Raw genomic sequence first — 26,106 nt, 5'->3', positions numbered from 1 at the left:
CAACAAGCAAAATGATGGACATCACCAGATAAGGTGCACACAGAAATCAAACTGACAATATTATTGGTACAAGGAGGTGGAGGAGCTCAATTATAACAGCAAAGATGTGGTGAAGGGCTGATTGTGGAACAGATCACAAACTGCTCATGTGCAAGTACCAAGTCAAGCTAAAGCAGAAGAAAAAAGCCAATCAGCTTCCACTTGGGAACTTCAACTGGTCCAGGATGCAGCGGCACAGGCAGTGATAGGCATGCCTTGTTAAACACATGTGACCCTTCTGCTTCACAAGCTGCATTGGTTACCAGTATGCTTCCAGGTACAATTCAAGGTGCTTTATCTATAAAGCGCTTCATGGCATAGGGCCAGGTTATCTGAGGGAGCAACTGTCTCCTGTGGTTTCTGCCCAGCCAATATGGGCCAGCAGAGTTTGCGTGATCTAAGTCCCTTTGACTAAATAGCAATAGATACATTGTTGGAAGATTTGAAGGGACAGATTGGGGACAGATCATCCTGAAGAAGGTCTACCTACATAGTCACTAAGAGTCAACACCAATCTGATGACAAATAATCAATCAACATAATAAATCAGTGCATTCAAAAGACATTCAGAAAAATTCTATAAATATTTTTATGTTATATTTATATATTTATATAATTTAATAGTTTCTTGCATCAAACTCATCATAAAGTATGTTTCTCTACTGTACATTAGAACTGAAAACATAATAAAACTATAATACAAATATGATAATTTGAAAGGAAATGCTGTTTATGGATTGAAATCTGCCAAGAGAACCTCTGGGTTGTAAACAGATTGTAAGTATTTTAAATAAATAGGTCTAAAATTATACAGTTAAAAATCTGTGGCATGACTAATATATATGCAGAGCTTTACAGGATAAAACTAGGACTACAAACTGAACCCCCTGTCCAAAAAATCAGAAAAAATCTACATGAATGAAACAAACTATTTACATTATTACGAACTAATTGGATTATATTATATAATTACAATTTGATCATATATTCATAATACCTGGTCCCATTTGAACTGTCTCAGCCATATATTGTATTTCCTGGAGACTCTGGACTAACTGCAAGGGTAGTCCTATACAAAACACATCACAGCAATACAAACTGAAGGTTACCACCACAATTAGACTATCTATTTCCAGTCAAAGTTACTGCTGGATTATCAACTGAAGCCAGTATGGAATAATCCATGCTACAGAGATTAGAACTTCTAGCAGTAGCTGAACTGAACTGATACAGACTTCTCATGGAGATACATATCTGATTATTCAAGGGAGAGCAGACCTCTCCAGAACTGACTGAACTTCTCTTATTTGCCTTTGACCCTTACAAAATAAGTTTGTTTTGCTCAGTTCTGAACACAGACTATGGAGCAGAAATATCTGTTTCCCCACTAGTGTTTGAGCATTGACATTTCTCATTACAAATTTGTGTCCTTTTATTGGACAGTTCAAATTAGCTTTGCAGTATGAACTAAATTTAAATATGAATTCGGAAGAAAACCCATCCTACTTTTACAGCAAAATGGAAGACTGGGTTAAAGAGTTAAATTGGAAGTATCTGTCTAGCATGGTTTCACTGAAAACTATGGAGAGTGCAGGCATTTAGAGCATCTATATCAAAAATCCCAGCCAGCTGCAGAATCAGCAGACATTAATGAGAAAGGCAAGGCACCTCACAAATGTACTATAATGATAACACCACACTTCTTTCAACTCTCCATTTGAAGTTTAGCAGAAGAGTTTTAGCTCAGTGATGGTGAATGTGTGTTGCATGCTTCCAGTATAACCTTTTAGCCAAATCCAAATATTCTTTTTCTAAATACAAGGCAGCACCACCTTCCTCCATCAGAATTGTCAATGCCCTCTACAAGTTGGAGCAAAACCCTGACCAGTTGTAAGCTTCAGATGGGAAACTTCCTCTTGCATAAATTCCAACCCTCAAAGGACAATGGGTTGAATAGGAGATGGTGTTCATCCTCACTTGTGTTGATTGTACTCAAAAGAACCCTCCAAATAAAGACTGGATCCAGGAGTGAAACTGCATTTTATTTGAAGACAAATGAAATACAGGTACATCATATAATACATAATTTCTGTTTCTGTTACATGAAAGAATTACAGTTGGATGGTAACATTTGGATACTGAGATGTATTGATGGGCCAACCTGCACCACTTGCCATTCAGAGACCTATGAGAGGAAAGGCAAACACATACAGAGGTGTATGGATATCCATACCTGCTGAAAGACAAATGAAAATGTATGCCTGAAAGACTAGATGAGTTATATTTTCACTATCAAGTTGAATAGGAAACATAAGATTCCAGTATAGTAGTTGAAAAAGCATGCAAGCAAACCTTAGACCGCTAAGATATAGTATTTCCAAGGAAAAAGTAGCAAAAAATATCAAGTATCAGGACTAGAATTATGATGGCTTCCTCACAACAGAAATACTAATAAGAATGACTTTTCAAAAAGAAGAATTCTGTAATGTGGCTGCTGGCCCAACTTCTATACCTTTCATAAAATTTCACACAAGAAAGTGGAATATTTGTCACTGTATGCTAAACATCTTTTGAATATGAAACAGATAAATGGGACAGGAGAGAGGAGAACAGAGTCATCATTCTTCTATTATTTAGTAACCTTCAGAGATGATAATATCACTTCAAATCCCTAAAAACAGGCTAGAGACAAATATTAGCCTTATCAGTACAGCAAAGGAATGGATCAAATTACATTTCAAGGAGAAAACTGTATTTTAATTAGTACTCTGTGGTGCCTTTACACAGCAGTCACCTTCAGTGCAGCTGGGAGTATCAGACACTTCCACAATCATTTTACTTTTTACCACACAATATGGAAAGGAAAACTCTTTCCTGGTGGGACATGGTGTTAGAAGAGCCCGGGACATTTGCCTTGTCCTTCTCTTGACCTCACCCCAGAACTCATGGAATATCCTTGCAATGCCTATAAATGACCTTGGAAAAGCTTGCAAAGAAATAGCAATATTTAAATCTTGAAGTTTTAAAAAATGTGAAAAATACTAGATTGCTGAGTCAAAGCAATCATAAATTGGAAAGGGGGAGAAACAAAATTGAATCATCCAAATTTCCTCAGTAACTAGGTTGGAAGGGTTGGAACTTGTAATTTACTAGGTATTACACAAGGAGTAGAACAGGACTAGTAATTAAGAACAGGAAAAACAGAACAGAAATACAAAGATAGTTTTTACAATCAAGTGATATGGACAATGAAGGTTCCCAAGAATATGAGGAGACACCTATGTTTCATTTAGCCTGACCATAAATAAACTGAAATTTATATTCTTATGGCTTCCCTCCAGGTAGAAGACTTTGGTAGATCCTTGTCCCTCTGGAAAAAGAAACAACAGGGGACCATATTTGGTCCATCCCCCGATGGGAGGAGATGGGTGGGGACAAATTAGATAGATAGATAGATAGATAGATAGATAGATAGATAGATAGATAGATAGATAGATAGATAGATAGATAGATAGATACTGAAGAGGATCTAAAGCAATTTTTTAAAAACGTGCATTACAGAAGTTGTATTAAATAAGATACAAATTAGGGCAACATTTTGGATTTGGGGCTACAGAAGAGTATCACTGAAAGGATTTGCAGCCTGAAATGACACCATCATCAAATTGATTTGGGGGTTCTAAAAGACATCAGATGAAATGGTGGGGGATGCACCTGTTTAAGTTTAGGCATTTTATTTACTCTGGATGGAATTTCTGCCTCTTTCCTTTCTTTCTTTTCACATCCAGAATGACTCAAACAAAGCAAATCAGCAGCTTCAGGGTCAGTAGTTATATTACCATGGCTTATTATATAGCCTAGACCAGGGTTCCTCAACCTTGGCAACTCTAAGTTGTGCGGACTTCAACTCCCAGAATTCCCCAGCCAGCAAAGCTTAGAGTTGCCAAGGTTGAAGAACCCTGGTCTAGAATAAACCTTTTTTGTTCTCAAATATGGAATTACATTCAACAGATTTACTGTATCAACTTCCTGGGTGACGTTTAACTATTCTGAAACAAATAATAAATAGGGCAACATATAACACAGAAAAGTAGTTTGTTGTTCATTCGTGAATACTTGCTTAGTGCAAGAGGTTTCAAGATTATTTTTCCACTTCTTGAAAGATGTCTTAGAATGAGTTGTATTAATACGAAACAATGCCAGCCATTATCATCCACCAATTATTTATATAAACAGCCCTGCACATACTCACTTATTGAACAAGTTGTTATAACATTGGAATATATGTTATAATGAGCACAGCAACAGATTTCCAATCTCATTTTATAAACTGTGTTTTCCTCAAAAATAATGGATTTTCTAAATAAATGGTTTTCCACATTCAGACTCTGACATCCATGCATAAATCATGGTGATCTGATTTATACTGAGAATTCCAAGCTTTTATTTATCTTACAAATAAATGTAAAATACATAAAGCAATTACATTACAATAAAATTGATTTTTTCCCTCTGTAATCAGCCTGTGTGTATGCTACAAATGCCTATGTTTAAATACAATTCAAAATTAATAATTTATATAATTTAATTTTTGAGTTTCCATTACCTTGAGATTTTAACAAATCATTTTTATATACTCAGGCTTTCTATATTATGTGCTAATTAACATATACTAACATATAATTAAATATGCTAATTAACAAATATAGTTCCCATTTTTTCAAACCCATTTCCCATTTATTCCCACTTTTTAAAATATTTAAAAAAACACTTTGTTGCAATGTAAAGAAGATTAAGGGGCAATTCATTATGCCAGTGATCTGATATTTCCAATGACTTGGGAAATACAGGTATCACAACACAATATATTTTGTTGAGTTTTATACCGTTGCTTTTCTCTTTTTAAAAAATGTAACAATTTTACATTTTATATTGATGTGACATGATTACTCCTGTACATAACCTAACAGTTTTTTATGAACCATACAATCTAAAAAGGTTTTAAATTAACAGGTGAATAGATTCTTGGCATTAGATTATGGTCATAAAAAGTGCCTCTAATCAAATTTACATTATCTGAATCTTTTATTTTCATAATTATGCTTAAAAAGAAAAAGTTTTCAGCTGATATATCATTTTGCAGGTAATTTTGTAGGGCAGTCTTCCAAATATAGTAGATTATACCTCCCATCATTTATTTATTACATTTCTACTGCCACTCAACTTATTAATGTCTCCGAGTGGCATACAAAATCAAAAATAAAAGTATAGAGCAACCAGCACAAACAGAAAAAGATGGTCATATAGTACCTGTGTAAGAAATATATGCTAAAAACCTATAAAACCCCTCACACAGAGAGCCCACACCCCACCTGAGCCCAGAGCTTGATGAAAAAAACAGGCCTCAAGGCACATTTAAAGGAAAGCAGTATTGGAGCTATTTGAATCTCTATGGGGAATTTTGTTCCAGGGGGCACACACTACAACATACCCTCTATGAGCCATTCAGATGGCACTGCTTAAGAGATGGGGCCCAGGGTTCGCCAACTCTATCTTATCGGATAGACAGAAACAATGGGAAAGAAATGGTCCCTCAAATATCTAGGCCCTATGCCATGTAGGGCTTTGTAGGGGACAACCAATACCTTGAATTGCACCTATCAGCCTGCTGGTAATCCAGGCAGGCCACATAGCAAAGATGTTACATAGGCATACCATGGCATGCCCATAACTACTGATGCCACTGCATTCTTGCAGCCCAACCACTTTCTTCTCATCATGACATGACATCTGAGAGAGAAGTAGTGTTTGTAGTTCAACACATCTGAAAGGCCTAAAGCTGGTTAAGGCTGCCACTATAACAACTGCACCACACCACTGACCCACAACTGATTTCATAGTCTGGGGAAAAAATATTTTTGGGATAGTCACTGATTTCTGTGCACATACATAAATAAGTGTTTAACTGAAGAAACTCTGAAAATGAAAGTGCAGTTGAACAACTGATGAACAGGTGGTGTAATTCTATGCTTGATGCCAACATTATGAAGCTCTTGGTGGTTTGACAAGGCAAGATGCAAGCTTGAATGAAACTGTTCAGCTTGAAAAAATAAAATGAAGATGATGACAGATAAGCTACTGAACATGACAGGGTGCCATCTGTTTCAAAAAGGATCTCTACAGGGATGCACTAAAGGCAATTTTCCTACTACCTTGAATCCATTAAAGCTTTCTTCAATAAAATTTTCACAGAGCTTATTCCTACAGCAGGCTAGCTTCAACTGTTGCCATTTAAATATAATAAAAAGAGGCACAACAATCTATCATCAGTGGCAAAGATTCAGATCTGTTGGGGAGAAAATACTGCATTTACGCAAAAGGAAGGAAATCTCAAAATTAAGATGATCCTCCCACTCCAAAAAGAAGTGTGGACAGAAAAAAAAATGCAATCAAAAATTCAATGCAATGTCCTCATTTCCTATCTTGTCAACCAATGTTCCTCCTTCATAAATGGGTCTGTTGTCACACTTGTCGGTATATGTGTGCATACATATCTGCCAAAAGCCACACTAAGACTAATCTCTTGTAAAATAAGGTACCCAGCTTATTAAATTAACTGGTCCTCATCTTAAATGTTTCCAACCATTATTTCTAAACACTACATTGACAAGATGGAGTAAGAAAGCAGCTGCAGTAGGAAGGGAAGAAAGCAGTAAAATAGGGGAGAACAAAACTGTTGATGAGAGGAAGAAAGAACTGAATGCAGGAAGACCATTTAGGAATTCCAAAAAAAGTTACGCACCAGGTAAATACCCTCTCCCAAATTACCAAACTTCAGGCTGAGCCTTGAGGGAATCCAGGCTTTTTTATGTTCAGCTTGAGGAAACACCATATAATTCAGCAGCGCACATACAAAAGGGATTGATCTCAATGCTGCGAGGGCCATCTTGCCTCTTTTGACCCTGCTTGTGGATAACACTGTAAATAATCTCAGCATTTTCTACTGCGGTCCCACCAAAAGGAAGCCCAAAAGCCCAAACTTTAGTTATAGTGTAACTAAAAGCAGCACAGCATTGCTACATATGTTGACTTAGTTCTTATTTCCACAGAATTCAACAGGACTTAGTTATATAAATAAAGCAAAAGCATATTTGAAAAGAAAATCTTATGGGAGAGACACACCAACTTCGAAGGCCCGCAAGGAAAGTTGGTAGCATTTATGTTCCCTAAGCAGGGCGTTCTAGGCTGTGAAAAGGGGCCCATTCACATGCCTCGCAGAATCTGGCACAACCAGTATCTCCAGTGGTTTCAATCAAGAGACTGGGTAGAGTAAGAATTTTGAAAGAAAGATCTACCAGTCTGAAATACCCATGAAAGGTGCCTTCTACACTGGGGGCCAGTTCGGACTAGTGGTTAAGGCATCAGGCTAGAAACCGGGAGACTGGGAGTTCTAGTCCCGCCTTAGGCATGAAACCAGCTGGGTGACCTTGGGCCAGTCACTTTCTCTCAGCCCTGGGAAGCAGGTAATGGCAAACCATTTCTGAAAAACCTTGCAAGAAAACTCCAGGGACTTGTCCAGGCATTTTCCTAGAATCGGACACAATGAAACAGATGAAAAAAAGAAAAACACTGGGTCTAGTTGGCAGTACAGGCTTTGGAAGTGACATGTGATCAGCCAGTCTGCCTATCCCAATTAGTGGTGCTATTTTAATGTCTAAATGATACAGTATATCAAGCAGCACATCCAGTATGGTCATGGTAGACAGCCCTGCTAAATAGCATTAGTTCTTGCCATCTTGTGAAATATATATCGGTCTTTTTAATTTATAACAGTAAATCTATGAATCAGCCTCTCAACCTTGTACCCTCCAGATTAGGAATTATATATCCCAAATTCCAAAAGATTCACTGGAAAAAGCTGGTCTGAAATACAGTACGTTCATGATCACCATGTGCATTTGGATGAACTTAAGAAATGTGTTATGACTAGGGTTAAGGAAGTTTGCAAAACTTTGAAATCCAAACAGAAAACAAAACAGATATTATTAATATCAAATAATTTTTCTTTTTTCCTTTAATGTTATTTTTATTTTACAGAAGTTCAAAAGTTCAAAAAACCAAGAAACAAAAAAGAAATAGAAGAGAGATTTACAAGCTGTATAAACTGAATAAGAATTTTCAAAGTAACATTAAATTAGTACTGCATATAAATGTGATCTTATATTGGTTGAGCACTTTAAAATCCTTATTAAAATGCAAGTTCTGGGCATCAAACAATTTTGGAAACCAGTGCACAATAACGGTAACAGGAAGCCTTCACACTCCCACAAAGAGAGCGCCCCTAATTGATGCCAATTTTATTTCTTGCTACTGTACAGGTAGTCCTTGCTTAACTATCATTCATTTAGTGATGGTTCGGACTTACGATGGTGCTGAAAAACTGACTTGCGACTGGTTCTTGCACTTACGACTGTTGCAGCAGCCCTACAGCCTCATGATCACGATTTGGGCACTTGGTAACCAGTTTGCATTTATGACCATCGCAGCATCCTGTGGTCACGTGATTGCCATTTTTACCTTTCCAGCCAGCTTCTGGCAAGCAAAATCAATAGGGAACCATGTGATTCACTTAACAACCATGTGGTTCGCTTAATGACCACAGTGATTCACTTAACGACTGCTACAAAAAAGGTTGTAAGATCAGGTCAGATTTGCTTAATGACCACTTTGCTTAGCAATTGAAATTCTGGTCCCAATTGTGGTCATTAAGTGAGGACTACCTGTATATCTGATGCCATTCCAATCATCAGAAGTGGATGGTTCTACTTCTAGTCTCTAGAGACACAAATAAATTCTATTCTGAAAGTGAAATTGCACTCACATGGTGATGGATTCATGCTTAAACATTTCTACTGATTAATAGTTGGCAGCATTTTGCAAAATATATTACGTTTGTTTATTGTTTATCTTCTAAGGAAAGTTTGCACTGAAGAAAGATATGCTAGGCTACAATTCTGAAGGCATTATAACCTGGTCCTGAATAAAATGGGGTGGCACAATGGGGTGACTTTGGAGATCCTCCCACTTAGCTTCACTAATTTCTGCTGGCTAGATTGGAAAGAGAGAGAGTGGGGAAAACAGAAGCAGGAATTTCCAACCACTTACAAGCTTATAGAAACAAGAATATCAAACATTCATCTACTGGGATTGTTTGACAACTTATTTGCTGTTAGTGAAGTTTTAATACTTTTCTGTCATATGGGAAGGACAGAAACAGGAGGAGTCCCATCCTCTAGGGCAGTGTTTCTCAACCTTGGCCACTTGAAGATGTGTAGACTTCAACGTGCTGGCTGGGGAATTGTGGGAGTTGAAGTCCACACATCTTCAAGTGGCCAAGGTTGAGAAACATTGCTCAAGGGAGAGCAATCCCAGGAGGTGAAGGTGTTCATTTTTCATCTTCATGCTGTGGTTCAGGCAGCAGCCCTTTTCCATTTTTTAAAACGATTCTTAAAACCTGCCCTTAAAACTGTTGTGCAATACCACAAAGTTCAAATGCAAAAGAAAATCCATATGGCTAATCTTTGCAAGTCAGTAATATCCAAGCAAGAAGCTCAAATTTATCTTATCCATCAAAGACAAGCAGAACAAGGAAAAGGTACTATTTCAATAGAATTCTAAGTTGTTTTGTTCAATCACTTTGACAAATGTCAAAACATTACCTTTCCCTGCCTTGCGCTTAACATTGTTCCTTAAAGCTTGAATGTGTTCATTTATACTTGCATAAATATCAGTGAAGAGTACTGCAGATTCCTGTTCTGTATGCCGCACAATGACATCACTCAACCAAATCCATAACCTTTGAAAATAAACTTTACACCTTTCTTTTGGGATATCAGGTATAGCTCAGGAGGATAATTATATTACAATGCTGCTAGTCAAATCTAGGTCACCTAGTTTCTGTGTGAGGTGCAAATTACTTAAGTCTCAGGTCAAAGAGACTTTTCTCTGGAATGTTTTAGAAGTTTCTTTACTAATGTCTCTATGAGACCCAGTTTTGTGTAGTGGTTAAGGCACCAGGCTATGAACAAGGAGACCGTGAGTTCTGGTCCCGCCTTAGGCATAAAGCCAGATGGGTGACCCTGGGCCAGTCATTGTCATGTTCACTGTTTCAATGTGCACTGTACATCGTAACATTTCACATGCCATGGTGCTGACACGCGTTTCTGTTGGGAGGGAGCTGCTGAGACCTTGTGCCAAGCTCTGTATTTATGTTCATTTCAATGGAATGCGTTTGGGTTATGTGCTCTGCTCAAGGACTTTTCCCGCGGACCATCAGAAGCCGTTAGGAGCACCTGGGATTGTGAGCCTGGGAAGATTCTATGGGGGGAGGGATCTCGTTTGTACCAAGGGTTTTTTAGTTTGCATTTGGCCCTCTTTTTCCTTTCTCAGCTTTCTTTGTGAACCTGCATACTATTCTTTAATAAATCAGATATCTTTGTGACCCTGCTTATGAGTCTGATGGTGTTTAGAATAGGCATTCATTATATAAAGCTGAAAATCACCAAAGTTGTACCGTTAGCTCCTACCAATATTAGTTTCTTGTGAGGGAAAACAGTTAATGATGGCCGAATCCAAACTCACAACTGGGAGACTTGAGAAGCCGACTGGCTTGATGCCCGAGTCAACGGTCAGGAGCGGAGAACTGAGCCTCACCCCAGAACCTTCAGGTTTACAGCAGGATTCGAGTTCCAGCCCTGAGGGAGAAGAATCTGAAGATGGGAGAGCACCAGAGCAACCAGCACCCAGCAAATCGCCCGCAGAGTTAATCACCTGGAACGAAATGGGAGAACCCCAGCCAGGGACGTCCCAGGCATCCTGGAAGTATCGGTTCCTGCTGACCCCAAATGTAGAATCTACCACGGTATCAGCAGGGAGACAGCCTAACGCACGAGGGAGGGGGGAATCTCAAACCCCTGAAAGGCTAAGAGTAGTAGAGGCCAAATTAGAATCGATGGAGTACATGCTAAAAGCCCTGTCTCTGTCATGGGGGGGGGGGGGCAGCCGAGGCACGACAGAGATTCCAGCTCCACACAATCATCCTCCATCCCCCCACCCAGACTGCCAGCGGAGCGGGGCCGGAGATGGCGCCCGGATGAATCTCCACCCCGCAGAGTTCGTTCATCAGTGTCCCCACCCCGAGGAGGGAGAACTACTGTAACCTGGGGCCCAACCACTCAAGCAGCCGCTAATTCAGCTCCAACAGGAGCAGGGGTGAAAGACTTTTCTGTCAAGTTTGATGGGGATCCAACTAAGTTGTCTTTCTTTCTCACTAATGCTAAAAGTTATATGAAGCAGTTTGGCCCATACTTCCCTTCCGAAGAGGTTAAGATAACTGCCATTGCCACCAAGTTGAAGGGTGGAGCGGCTGACTGGTATGTTCAATTAAGTGAGGCTGACTCCCCTGAGCTTGAGGATTTTGAGGAATTCATGTGGGCGTTAAAGCTGCATTTTGAGGATCCTCTAGCCAAGGCAAGGGCTAAAAAGGCACTGAAGGATCTTACCCAGGGCCAACTGTCTGTAGCTGATTACGCCCTGGAGTTTAAGGCTTTAGCTGGGAAAATCCCCGACTGGTCTCAGTCGACCTTAATAGAACGGTTTAAAGAGGGACTCAACAGGGACGTCCTGCGGTGGGCGTTGTATAGAGACGACCCAGAGACATTGTACGAATGGATCTGTCTGGCCGGCAAAGCTGAGCACGCCCAGCATACCTACATGCAAACCAAACGACCTGAAAAACAATCAGCCACCATGAAGGGACCCCAAAGTGCCGCAACTGCTACTCAGCAAGGCTATAGAGCCTGGGAAGAGGAGAGAGATCAGCATTATATGAGGGGTCAGTGTCTCCGATGCGGAAAGGAAGGGCACCGAGCAGTTGATTGCCCAAAAGCCAAGGCTGGAGACCGAGTGGGCAAACTGCCGGCCAAATCGCCTGCCCCATCGCAGTGGATGACAGCAGCCAAGGGGGCGGCCAACGCTGAAGAAGTACCCTACTTCTCGGGAGAGGCTGAAGACGACTCTAAGGAGCCGGCGGGAAACGCCAGCCACCTGTCATGAAAAGTGCCTGCGGGCAGGTGGATGAGGATGGGTGCGAGGATGCTATGGTGAGTGCTGACTGTCCCACTCTAGCAGTGAAAGTGAAATTGGGCTCCCGCACAAAGACTACAGAGGTCTGGGCTTTAGTTGATTCTGGGTGTTCCAGGTGTCTGATTCACCCTGATCTGGTTGCTGCTTTGGACCTGCCTAGCTTTCCCCTCCAGCACCCTTTGATCTTCGCACAGTTGGATGGTTCAACGGCAGGGGGGGGGGGGGGCGGCGGTGACCCATTTCACTGGAACTGTCACAATGCAAATGGGCAGCCACCGTGAGACTTTAAAATTTATAGTAGCACCTGTTGGCAACCCCTTAGTAATTCTGGGAATTCCCTGGTTGACCTATCGAAGCCCCCATATAAATTGGGAACACAGAACTCTGACTTTTAAGGATGGGTTTTACCAAGCCCCTTGTCCTGATTACCAGGAAACACACTGAGGCGAGGACTTGGTCTCTAATATTTATTAGTAGTACTTAACAAGAATCCTAACAAACTGAGAAAGCGTGGGAAAACCCAGCCATATAAACCCCAACGGTTAAGGCGGTCCCGATCTGTGTCTCTTTGAATGGCTGAACAGTTCCTCAGTGCTACGCATGCGCTTGACAATCTGGGTGAGAGCCCCCTGCTCGCCATCCTTACTCATGACACCCCTACCGCGGAGAGAGCTTCAAGCGCGGGGGTTGGAAGGGCTGCAATTGCCACGCTGCGCCCTAGTTTGGCACATTTAGAAGGCTTGCCTGATCGATACCAAGATTTTGCAGACGTTTTTGAAGAAATGGAAGCAGATCAGCTACCCCCCCCATCGGAAAACTGATTGTGCCATAGAGTTGGTTCCCAACGCTCAATTGCCCAAGCCAAAAATTTATCCAATGACTCAGAAGGAGCTTGGGGCATTACGGGACTTTATCAACAAAAATCTGTCAAGGGGGTTTATTGAACCTGCAAATTCCCCAGTTGGGGCCCCTGTGCTATTCCAGGAAAAGAAAGATGGCACGCTTAGACTCTGTATGGACTATCGGGGGTTAAATTCCATCTCGATCTGCAACAAATACCCTCTACCACTAATGAAAGACATGTTAGCCCATTTGTCAAAGGGCAAGATTTTCTCCAAGCTCGACCTTCATGAAGCCTATTTTTGCATCTGCATATGAGCTGGAGACGAGTGGAAAACTGCTTTTAATTGTCCACTGGGTTCATTTCAGTACAAAGTCCTCCCTTTTGGGTTAGCAGGGGCGCCCGGAGTCTTCATGCAATTGATTAATGAAGTATTACATGATCATTTGTTTAAAGGGGTCCTGGTTTATTTGGACAATGTGCTCATTTACACTGAATCCGAGGAGGAACACAAACGCCTTCTCAAACAAGTGTTAAATAAGCTTAGAGATGCCAAGCTTTATGCCAAGCTTTCCAAATGTGAATTTCACAAAACCCAACTTGACTATCTAGGCTATAGGGTATCTGACAAGGGCATTGAGACGGACCCTGAAAAAATTCAGGCGATTTTAAGTTGGGAACATCCCCGCACCCAAAGGCAATTACAAAGTTTCCTAGGGTTCAGTCATTATTATCAGCAGTTTATCCAGGGGTTTGCTGAGATTGCTTTGCCCCTTACTGACTTGCTACGTACCAAGGGTTTGGGAGAGACACACAAGGTAAAAAAACCCTGGGGCAGTGCTGAATTGGACGCCTGAATGCCAGGCAGCATTCGAGAAGTTAAAAACCCTCTTCACTGCTGAGCCTATTTTACAGCACACCAAACCTGAACGCCCCTTTGTGGTCCAAGTTGATGCTTCTGACTCCTCAGGTGGGGCTATATTGTTACAGAGAGATTCTGAAAATCACTTGAAACCCTGCGCTTATTTGTCCAGAAAATTTTCTGAAACTGAGCGCCGGTGGCATGTTTGGGTAAGAGAGGCTTTTGCTGTAAAAGCCGCTTTGGAAGCCTGGCATCACCTCCTGGAAGGCGCTAAATGCCCTTTCGAGGTTTTGACGGATCACAGGAATTTGGAAGCCCTCCACACACCCCGGTGTCTCAGTCCTAAACAAATTCGCTGGGCTCAATTTTTCAGTCGCTTTAACTTCCAGTTAAAATTTATTCCAGGAAAGAACAACTTTCTGGCCGATGCTTTGTCACGTTTACCTCAGGACTCTGATCACGTGGCAGATATAGTTGGGACTGTTCTCACTGAACCACAACTGGGCTTGGTTGCCATCACTCGGAGCCAGACCCGTGCGCAGGCAACCCTGGCCCCAGCCCCGTCTGGGAAGTGGAAAATGCAAGTTCCTTGTCAGTTACAGAAGGACTTTCTCCAGGCGCTGAAATCTGACACTTGGTTGCTAGCTAATAGAGACAATGTTTCTTTTGAAAACGGTCTGGCGTGGGTGGAACACCGCCTTTATGTGCCTGAAACTTTAAGGGCTGATGTTTTGCAGTGTTCCCATGATGATAAACTTGCTGGACACTTTGGTTTTGTCAAAACCTTGCATTTGGTTCGCCGTCAATTTTGGTGGCCAATCTTAAGGTGTGATGTAAAAGACTATGTTGCTTCCTGTCCTGTTTGTGCCATGTCAAAGCGGAAAGGGGGTAAACCACAGGGGCTTCTGCAGCCAGTGGCCAGCCCATCCCGTCCCTGGGATGAGATTTCTATGGACTTTATTGTGGACTTACCCCCCAGTCAGAAGAAAACGGTCATTTGGGTTGTAAAAGATTTTTTCTCCAAACAAGCCCATTTCATTCCATGTGCGTCCATCCCGTCGGCCCCACAATTGGCCCGCCTATTTCTCATCCACATCTACCGTCTCCACGGTAGCCCCTCCCGTTTGGTCAGCAACCGTAGGTCACAGTTCACTTCCCAGTTTTGGAAATCATTTTTAAAATTGATTGGCACCAAACAGGTGCTGTCCACATCGTCGCATCCTGAGACTGACGGATCTACAGAGGTTTTGAACTCTGCCCTTGAAAAATTCCTTAGAGCATACATAAATTACCATCAGGACAATTGGGTGGACTTGCTGCCCTTTGCTGAAGTGGCTTACAACAATGCTGTCCATCAGAGCACCGGGCAAACCCCTTTTCGTGTGGTTTCTGGTCATGACTTTGTTCCCATCCCTGAGCTGCCACAAACCCCTCCCCAGTCCTGTTCTGCCTCTGACTGGGCTGTTAAGCTGGCTGATTCCTGGCCGGTGATTCAACAGGCTTTGGCTGATGCCCAGGCTGCTTACAAGTTTCAAGCTGATAAACGTCATTCTTTGCAACACGATTTCAAAATTGGGGATCAGGTATATTTTTCTACCAAATTCATCAAGTCCCCACAGTCCTCGAAAAAGCTTGCTCCCAAGTTCATTGGTCCTTTCCCTATTGCTGGTCTTATCAATCCAGTTACTGTTAAGTTGGACCTGCCTCACAATTTAAAACGCTTGCACCGTTTTCCATTGCCGCCTGCTCAAGCCTGTCCACCACTCTTCCCGCTGGCATCCCCAACCTCCTCCTCCTGCTCTGATCATGACTGACGGGCAACAACACTTTGAAGTCAAGGAGGTCGTTGATTCTCGCAAGCTTCGGGGCACCCTCCAGTACCTGATCCGCTGGAAACACTTTCCTCATCCTGAATGGGTGCCTGCTCACCACGTTAATGCTCCTGATTTAGTTAACCGTTTCCACTTGGCTTACCCGTTTAAACCTTCCGCTTAATGCTTTCTTTCTTTTGGGGGGCAGTATGTCATGTTCACTGTTTCAATGTGCACTGTACATCGTAACGTTTCACATGCCATGGCGCTGATGCGCGTTTCTGTTGGGAGGGAGCTGCCATGAAACCTTGTGCCAAGCTCTGTATCTACGTTCATTTCAATGGAATGTGTTTGGGTTATGTGCTCTGCTCAAGGACTTTTCCAGCAGACCATCAGAAGCCGTTAGGAGCACCTGGGATTGTGAGCCTGGGAAGATTCTATGGGGGGAGGGATCTCGTTTGTACCGAGGGTTTTTTAGTTTGCATTTGGCGCACTTTTTCCATTCTCAGCTTTCTTTGTGAACCTGCATACTATTCTTTAATAAATCAGATATCTTTGTGATCCTGCTTATGAGTCTGATGGTGTTTAGAATAGGCATTCATTACAGTCATTCTCTCTCAGCCCTAGGAAGGAGGCAATGGCAAACCACTTCTGAAAAACCTGCCAAAATAATTGCAGGGACTTGTCCAGGCAGTCTCTGAGAATCAGACATGATGGAATGGATTAAAAAAAAAGTCTCTAAAAAAAACTATCACTAAAGTTGTATTACATTTGGACCATTTTGTGATGCTTAATGTAACAGGTCTACCACATGCAGAAGCAAATATTAGGGCAGAAATCCAAGTGTAACTTTCCCTGAGAAGTACTGTACCTGCCTTTCAGGAAATGCTTCTGGCTGCCTCAAAATCCATTCCAAGAAATGTTGAAATCCCCTGAAGGAGATTGTGAGGGCATGCAGGAGGAAACAACTAGAGCAGTGTTTCTCATGCTGGATGGGGAATTCTGGGAGTTGAAGTCCACATATCTTAAAAGTTGCTGTGATTGAGAAACATTGAACTTGACGTTTTATTACATTCCACCAGTGTTTAGTGTATCTACAAAATGAAAATAAAGTCCCCGAAAGCATCATTGATTGCATGTGTCTAAAAAAGCACTGATTGTACACTTTCATCTGAAATGCAGCCAAACTGCAAATATACACAGGGAATGCCACACACAGCTCTTTCACTTTTATAGCCCAGGTTATACTGGCTGAAAGCACTGTAAGCTGATGATGTATTTGCAATGTATATTCTCTACTTAATTCATATGCAAAACCAGGTAGACTCTGTTAATTTGTGCATGTTACCCCATACCACTTGGGACCACGTATTTTGCTCTGCAACATATTTTATTTATTTTATTTTATTTAATAAATTTCTCCATCGCCCCTCTCGTGCAACGAAGACTCTGGGCAGTTTACGATGAATAAAAGACTAAACATTCATTATAAAGTATAAATATAAAAATATAAAATATAAAGTCCAAGATGGTCTTAATGCAATTTACTGGGGCCACATCATATTAAATTTCCTATTGATGCTGCTAACCAGTTTCCCTGCAAAAAGATACAAGTTCATCATTGTTTACAGTATCTGTTCAACCAATAATACTAATATAAATATTCTGAAACTTTTAATTTTTTTGACAACATCTTTACACCCTGATCTTGAAAATATTTTCTAAAAGTCAGCCTCAAAACCACACTTCAGCTATGCCATCCTAAACCAGGACTATTACATAGTACATACAAACTGTTGGCACATTGCGCCCTCTAGTGGCATGTGATATTAATATGTATGGAGACAAACTGCCCTTATTTGCTGTAAACCTTCCCCTAAGTATTATTTAAAGAAAAGCCAAAGATTAATAGATGATTAATGTGACTTGTCATTAATATTTTCAGAGCAAGAGATAAATCATATTCATGTCACACTGTGTATACTGTATTAGGCAAGCCAGTGTATGTTTAGGAATATATTTTTGCTCCATGATTAATTTGTAGGGTTTTTTTATTTAGTTCTCTGTTGGGTAGAAAGATACTTTATTTATTTTTCAAATTTATATAGCTGCCCACCTCACAAAACAAGTGACTCTGGGTGGCGTACAACAAAGCTAAAAAACAATGAATAAACATTATTATTATTATTATTATAAAGCATTAAAAACTGTAAAACTATAAAACACTTATATAAAATACTTATACCTTTTTTCTCATTAATCCTGCAGGTATATACACCAAAAGATTTTTCAGTAGTCTGTTCTAATACACAATGCATTTGCTTTTGAGCATCATTTCTGGCATATGATACTGTACTTCTTGAAGTTTACCAGAAAAACAGTAACAACAACACAAAAGGGATAGGCAGGAAGTAATTTTAGAGCAGAAAATATTTACAAGAATGATACTAGGACTAGCTGCTGCAATGCTACTCTTAAATAATTCTAATTTAATCATAATATGACTACTTCTACCCAAATTCTTGAATAGACTTTTAGACTTTTGCTCCAAACATGTGGAAGGAGACTTTGGAGAATGTTTCAAATCCCATTTAGCCATAGTTGCATGCAGGCTAATGTTGGTATAGAGCTATTTTTTTTTTCAAAGAAACTGCTATAGCAGTAGAACGAAGAATTACCCAAATACAATTCATTTATTATTTAATATTAATTGTATGTAATGTACCCTTTTTTTTTTAAAGTTACACAGTACTCAAGGTGGTAATAACAATTAAAAGACAAAAATAATGAAATGCAGATTAAAAGCCAATGTCTTACTAAAAGAGATGCACTTGAGCTGCTTTTCTAACAACAGAGAATAGGGGCAAAATATAACTCTTGAGAAAGTATGTTCCATTTAGCCTGGGAATAAAGCCTTCTCCTGCATCGTATCTCTAAAATTATATACAGGTAGTCCTCGACTTACAACCATTCATTTAGCAATTGTCCAAAGTTACGACGGTGCTGAAAAAAATGACTTATGACTGATCCTCACACTTATGACCATCACAGCATCCCTGCAGTCACATGATCAAAATTTGGGTGCTTGGCAACCGGCATATATTTATTACAGTTGCAGCATCCCATGGTCACGTGATCACTATTTGCGACCTTCCCGGACAGCTTCCAACAAGCTAAGTAATCACCATGTGATTCACTTAAGACCGCCACAAAACATGTTGTGAAATTGGATGCAGTCTCATGATGCCTCACTTAACCACACCGCTTAACAACAAATTTTCTGGTCCCTATTGTGGTCATAAGTCGAGAACTACCTGGTATTTTCTCCTAGAATGCCTATTGCATTTTTATTTTTCATAAGCCATAAGCTAGGTTTTTAGGTAAAACTTAGGTAAGAAAATGCATTAAATACATTTTAAGCAAGCAAATAAAAGCATACTGTAGTCAATGCTCAGATCTTAAAATGCACTATTTTTGAGATTCCCAATTATTTTAAAATATTGTTTTAATATTTTAAAACAAACACACACAATTAACTATTTTAAATATTAAATATGTAAGAAATGTTAATATTTCTTAATATTCAGAACATTTTAAGCTTCTCCTAAGTTGCTGATTCCAATTCTTGGCCCTGGATGATAAGAAATGTGGCCAAAACTTTGGAAACAGACAGAATGATTATGTGTTATTTCTATCCATTAGGAAAAGTGCACTCCCTTAATTGCCTTAACTGAACTCAAACAGAGGATTTGGGATTTAGATTTACAAAATGACAGGGCCAAAATTATCCATCTCTATTATGGTGCAATTGCAGGTTCTCCATCTGTAATATCTAGGATTAATATGAAGGAGACTTTACTTTTGCCTTCAAAATTTCATACACATGGGAAGGAAAACAAACTATTATTCCAGAATTCCATAACTAATTCACACCCGAAGCATTATACTTCAGTTCACATAACTCCCTACTAGGATGGTTAGTGCTTGTGCAAGCTGAAGTCCAATACCAGGTTGGGAAAGGCTTTATTAAACCGCTGTTTCACAGCAGTTCTGATTCTTACCTGAATTATGACAGATGGATGAACCCAACAAGTTCTTTTCAAACTGAATTAGTGGGAACCCAAACTTTATTCTAGCAATACATCTTCTGTCAAAGGATTAAGGGTGCCTGATTTCAATCTCTCTTTTTGTGATACATTAACAATCAAATTTCCTTTTTTTAAAAGAGGCCTTTGTCTTCTCTTGTGTTCTTCTCTTCTCCTGCAGTCCTATAGCTACTCTGATGTAAAAGAACAGAAGACAAAAAATTTACTTCTAGAGAAATGTGTATAGGATTCTAGCCTTAGAGGCTAACTGGATCAAAGTAACTTCTACCTTCTGGAGGAGGGCTAGCATCTAATTACAGACACAAATAATTTTAAAAAATGATTAAAATTACAGATAGTAATTTTAGATAGTAATAGTACATGCTAATAGCTACCCTCTGTAAGGACATTCTACATAGTGATCTGCTCCCATATGTCAACATTTCTACATTTAGAAGGGACTTTTCAAGCAGCATCTGGGATGATAAATATGTCAATAAGGTAGAATATCTAGAGCAGTGGTTTTCACACTTGTCAACTTCAAGATGTGTGGACTTCAACTCCCAGAATTCCCAGCCAGCACGGGTTGGGGAATTCTGGGAGTTAAGTCCACACATCTTAAAGTTGCCAAGTTTAAAAAACACTGATCTGGACAAACCAAACTTGTAGCGATTATTTTTCCAACGTAAGAATTAAGTGTGACATGACTTCTTCCTATGGGCTGCTGCAGAGACCAATTTAGATGATGCAGAGGTGTTTTAATTTATAACACCCTGAAATGGCCCTCTGCTGCACAGATATAAGACAAGAAAACAGCAAACAGAATAATAATGAACTTTGCCAAATCACAGTTGTCAGAGTGGAATACATCATCTCAAGACAGTGGCATGTTCTGTAGACCTAGTCCAATAGCACTGGACAAAAAGTAAATAAACCCTAACTGCATAGGCAGAGATGCCTAAGGCATTCCAGTTAACACATATTATGGATTACAGAATTCTGTTACCAGTGAAGCCGGGAAAAGGGCAATTTTCAGTGTAAGACAATGGGAGAACAAGGATATCTGCTTACGCAGTTCTTTAACCATGCTGATCATGCCATCAAGCTACTACTACTACCACCATTGAAAAGGAATAGTCTCCTTCCACTTGAGCCCCTGAAGGAAGAGAGGGGAATAAATCTAACAAATCAGCTTGAGTTCCTAAGTGCCGCACTACAATTCCCGTCATCCCTCACCAGCAACGACAAGCACGGTAGCAGGGAATGATGGGAACTGCAGCGTATCAAGCTGAGGATGGGTGCGCTAAAGTAACTTAAGTTGCCGGTATGCGTGTGACCCCGTTTAATCTCGTTTCAGAAGACAAGCCTCAAAAGAGAGTAGGAGATTTAAAAAATAGTACCGGTTGCGGCATGTACGAGACACACCTACTGCAAATCCGCCTTTATTATTTATTTATCAAATTTGTCACCGCCCATCTCCTCCGACCGGAGGGACTCTGGGCGGTTTAAACGAATAAACAACAACAAAACGTATTAGCCCAAGAGCCAACACGCAGCCGTCATGGTCCTCCTCCTCCTCCTCCAACGCATCCGTCCCATTACGCTCCGCAGAAGGCTCCGCATCCCACCCGAAGAAGCTCGAGCTGCTGCCCCAGAAGCGCTACGCCCGCCTCAAAGGACCGGCGACATGCGAAACCACGCGCGTGACGCAGCTGCGTCTAAGGGCTCGGTTTACCTGTTGGCTTCGCCCGGAACTGGCCCAAGCGCGCGCCAGAGAAGGACGGAGCGAGTCCTTCTTGCTCGTCCGCCGGCTCAGCGCGCCAACAGCAGCCGACTCATAATCGATAGATTCACTCGAGCCATCGACTTCCGGAGTCGTTGAGCCTTAATTTTTTCCCCCCTTAGGGCGGAAATGAGATCTGCCGGGAAGGAAAAGCTGGAGAAATAAACGTAGCGCTCCACGCACGCTCAGGAGCGCCTTCCTTCCCTTCTCCCCCATGCCTTTTCTAACCGGCTTACTCCGCGTGGGAGAAGTTCTGAAGATACTTTCCTCACTTGCAGTTTATACCGGCTCACAACGCCCTGCCAATCCAATGTTCCCCTGGAACACACAACGTTAGCCTTATGTCACGCCTCCCGAGACTGAAACAGCCTGTCAGTACTTCCCGTTCTTCCTGCTTAATCTTTCATTGATCCAGCGTGTTAACTTTATTCCCTGTGGGACTTAATGCTAATATACCAAACTAGCTGTACTCACTCATTGATAGATTCCCAGGGTTGGTGTCCGTACCTTAGGCGAGGGGCGAAGAATGCATGCCATTGGCTAGTCATCAACCAATTAGCATCCTCAAAACATTCTCCCCACTACCGATAATGCAAGTAATAGTTCCCCTGCCAGTTGGAGTCCCGCCTCAAGCCACAGTATGGATATTTCGCGTATTGCAGAGCTGTGCCAACCAAGCCTTCCTAAGGCATAGCAATTGTTTTGACAGCTTGTTTAACTTGTATACTTAGATTAGCCAAAAGTCACTCTTGAAAAGCATGGGGCTCCTGGAGAGAGGGATTGATTTTAATGGGACGGATGAACTCTTACAGAATAACATGGGAGGAGGAATTTCTGCTTTACTGATTTTAAAAGATGATTTACCTGTAGGCGTCTTACTGCTGCAAATCTACTCAGCAGCTGATTAAAGTACACCCATTAATATGTAACTCTTGAAAAGCATAGCTATGAAAAGGAATGTAGCCATGGGTTACAGAAAGCAGTAATTTCTGTGGAGCTTTCCATTACAAAGATCAATTTTTGTAGCCTGGCTTTTGGTGCATGGAAGTATCTTTGCTAGTGTTTAGAAGCAGCATGTAAAAAACTATCTGTTGGAGGCCACTTCCTATTGATGCCTTGAAATGGCTTGCTTCTTGGAGTAACACAAGATGGATACAGCTCCAAAGCACTTTTCTACATCTGTGCATGAGAGAAGTAATCTAAATACAACCACCTGCAGTTCCAGATGATAGAGATGGGATCTTATGGCTCAACACCAGGAGTAAAATATCCCTCAGGTAGGTATGTCAGTTTCCATTGAGTTCATACCCCTCTTTTTCTGCCAGATGACAGACTTGGTAAATCCCTAAGCCTTAAAAAGAGATCAGTAAGCTGTTTTGAAAATTTTAATAAACAATGATAATATGGGGGAAACCACTGGCTGAAATTGGCAATATATTTTTTAAAAAAAATACAAGCAATACATTTAAACATGGGAAGAATTTGCATCCATTAGGGTATGGCTTAAGTCCATTCTCTTGATATTCATCAACTGTTTTCCTTCATTGTTCAAGGTTTCTCACAGCACCATCCATGAACACCCAACACATAACTACCTCTTTTCTCCTTACCTTAATTTCATTATGTACACAAACACAACACAAGAGCTTAGGAACCATACATCTCAAACTAGGAAATAAAAAGGAATATGTGGAAGCTGGGTGCAGAGCCTTGATTCAGACAACACAAAATCACAGTTTTAGTAACTGTTTATTAAATATACCATGATAGAGAGGGTTCACACATTGCTTTAACCACAATTTACAAACCACAAAACCTGGATTTATATAGCATGCTAAGCCACAATAAAGTCATTATGGCTTAGCATGTTAATAATTTATTGCTAATATCACCACTATGTTACTTTTTCTCCAGGAGCATGAGGCAGCTTACATAAGAGTCCAGCTTTATTTTAATTCCCACTGCAATCATCCTGTGAGGTAGGTTGTACTGAGGGTGTGTCACTGAGCCAAAGTTACTCAGGGAGTTTCTAAGGTGTGGGTGGATCGAAACAGAAGACTTCACCAGTCTTTGTCCAATATCCTTAACCACTGTATCAACTGGTATAGTGAAACCCTGGCCTAGAGTGAGCCTAGTTATATCACTAGGTTTAACTCCTCCTCCATTAGCTGAGCTAGGCAAGGCATTTAAAAAGGGTAGTAGTGAAGTATGCTGGTGTGAGCAAAGCATTCCTCTTTGAAGAGTTAAAGCAGCTGCTACATTATGTGAAAAACTCCCCAGCTGCTTGCCTGTGAGTGCATAAGCAGCCCTTTGGCCAGGAACGTCAACATATTTTGCACAGTTCTATTAGCCAAAATGGCATTTGTTTCCATGTCCTGTTCAGAATACAGGTTCTGACTTTTAATGCCCTAAATCACTATATGGCTCAATATCTTGCAGACAGTATTCTCCTGAAGTAAGCCATTAACCATGGCTTACATGCTATAGGGTAAGATAATGTCTACACAATAAAGGGTTAAGAGGTTGCACTGGAGAAGGAACCTGAAAAATAAGCATATGCAAGACTGTATTCGGATATGAGATGTTCCAAGCCAAGTTATGATGGGATACAGAATTCTTGAGAACCATTTTTAAAATAACATTCTTGTACTCCCTATGGTCATGCAACGATCATGAAAGAGAACATCTTGATCAGATGGAAGACTACCAGGCTTTGATGAATTATATCAGCAATCAAGCTCAGGTAATCCAATACTGCTTATAAGAGAGAGCTGGGGGAAAGAGAAAACTGAAGTCCCATTTTCCACTTCATCAAGGGTCATCTTAAAGAGTGCTCAAGGGAACTTCCCATACCATTTTTTTGGCCAGCTATGAAGTCTTTCATAGGTAAAATATGAACGACTGTGAGTGTGTGATATGCTTATGTGGCTAAATAATGCTTCTAAAATCTATTGGTAGTCTCCTGGAAGCCAGGACAAGAGGCCATTCCAGAGCACAGCTGCAACTGAAAAGGCATGCTTCCAAGGTCCCTGCAGATGGCAGTTCCGGAGAAAAGGGACTCAGAATGAGCCTGTCCTACTTGAGTTAATTGGGCAGACCATGTTACTAGGAAAAGGTGGTCCTGCAGATATCCAGGCCCTGAACCATGAAGGCCTTGAAAGGTGACCACCAAGACCTTGAATTGTGCCAAGAAGCCAAGTGGCAACCAGTTCAGCTCTCAAAGCAGAAGCATTACAAGGGTGGCTAAGCAAGCCACTGCATTCTAGACCAGCTGTAGCTTCCTATTGCTCTTCGATGGCAGATTGCAATAATCCAATTGGAAGGTGATGAAGGCATGAGTGACTGTAAGTAATTTTCAGTGACACAATTTTCTCTGGTTTTGGTACTATCTTTTCATCGCAAAAGCAGCCCAGCAGCAAACTTGTTGGGACCAGCTAGTCCAGTGGTTTCCAATGGTTATAGGCTAGTGGGCACATCTGGAATTTTGAAAATATGTTGTGCTCTTCACATTAACTTGATTTTTCCTTGCAGGTGGACAGACTTCTGAACGATTTATAATCAAAGAGAATTCATGGATCCACTGGAGAATCAGAAGCATTCTTGCAAATACTGTAAAGATGACTCGGAAAGCTGGCATTATGCTTTGTAGTATTTATTTATTTCTCACATTTCTGCACCACCCATCTCGCAAGTGACTCTGGGCAGTTTACAATTCAATTAAAAGAGATTAAAATCATAAAAACAAGTTCATCATAAAAATAAAAATATAAAATATAAAAATATTTGAAATTTATATAAAATATAAATTCCTTGGGGCCACTTCATGGTGCCAACCACCCCCATGATTGACTATCCCCCCTCCCACCCCAAGCGAGGTGGGGTCTTTGTTCAGAAGCCATCAGCATCCTATTTTTTAATTAAACCTTGTTTAAAAATGTAAACAAGTATATGGGATAGGGAGTCTGCTAAGCAGCAAGGTGGGTGTATATGGGCACATTCGGTGGAGTGAGGACATACTTAGTAACTTGTAGAAGTAGGTTATTTAAATAAGTTTATTTTTATTTATTTATCAAATTGTCACTGCCCATCTCCTCCCACCGGAGGGACTTTTTTTTTTCACAGGGTTTGTTTCACAGGGTAACGCTGCTTTTGAAAAGGGATGTGAGAACTTTTATCACCAATTTAGTGGAAGCTTCCTTAACCTGCACCCTCATTTTTAAACCACAATTTCCAAGATCCCCATCTAACACTTATGATGGCTACAGTAGTAGGAATTGAATTTTGGCACAACTGGATGGGGCACTAGATTAGTGGGAAAAAAAAATCATAGACCTGGATTTCCCTCTACCAAAACACGACAGGAGCATCGTCCAGAAGCGTTCCTCCAATTCACTGCCTAAGTTGGTCTTCCTTGGTTTCTCCGAGGTTCCGGGGGAGGGGGGAGAAAAAAAGCAACAAAACGGGTCCGTCCCGACGTTATGAAAAGGGGAACTCAGTCGGGCAGCAGCCTGGCACTCCTGACCCGGGATGTGGAAGGGCGC

General features: G+C 40.9%; 1 protein-coding gene across 3 annotated transcripts in view; it reads right to left on the bottom strand.

Moving 5' to 3' along the window:
* The window catches only part of MIPOL1 (mirror-image polydactyly 1), a 201,554-nt gene extending 179,887 nt beyond the window's left edge, over nt 1-21,667 (bottom strand). For 2 of the 3 annotated variants that reach the window (XM_063290061.1, XM_063290063.1), the window contains exon 1: nt 19,759-19,932. The gene's annotated coding sequence lies outside the window, so the exon portion shown is untranslated. Of the gene's footprint in view, nt 1-19,758; nt 19,933-21,517 lie in introns of those variants that run through there. The other variant, XM_063290062.1, reaches the window with a different exon arrangement.
* Between the last annotated feature and the right edge of the window lie 4,439 nt (nt 21,668-26,106).

This window comes from Candoia aspera, chromosome 1 (genome assembly GCF_035149785.1).
Source record: "Candoia aspera isolate rCanAsp1 chromosome 1, rCanAsp1.hap2, whole genome shotgun sequence".
Classification (NCBI taxonomy): Eukaryota; Metazoa; Chordata; class Lepidosauria; order Squamata; family Boidae; genus Candoia; species Candoia aspera.
Note: the sequence above shows the minus strand (reverse complement) of the source record. Positions and strands in the feature narration are given on the sequence as shown.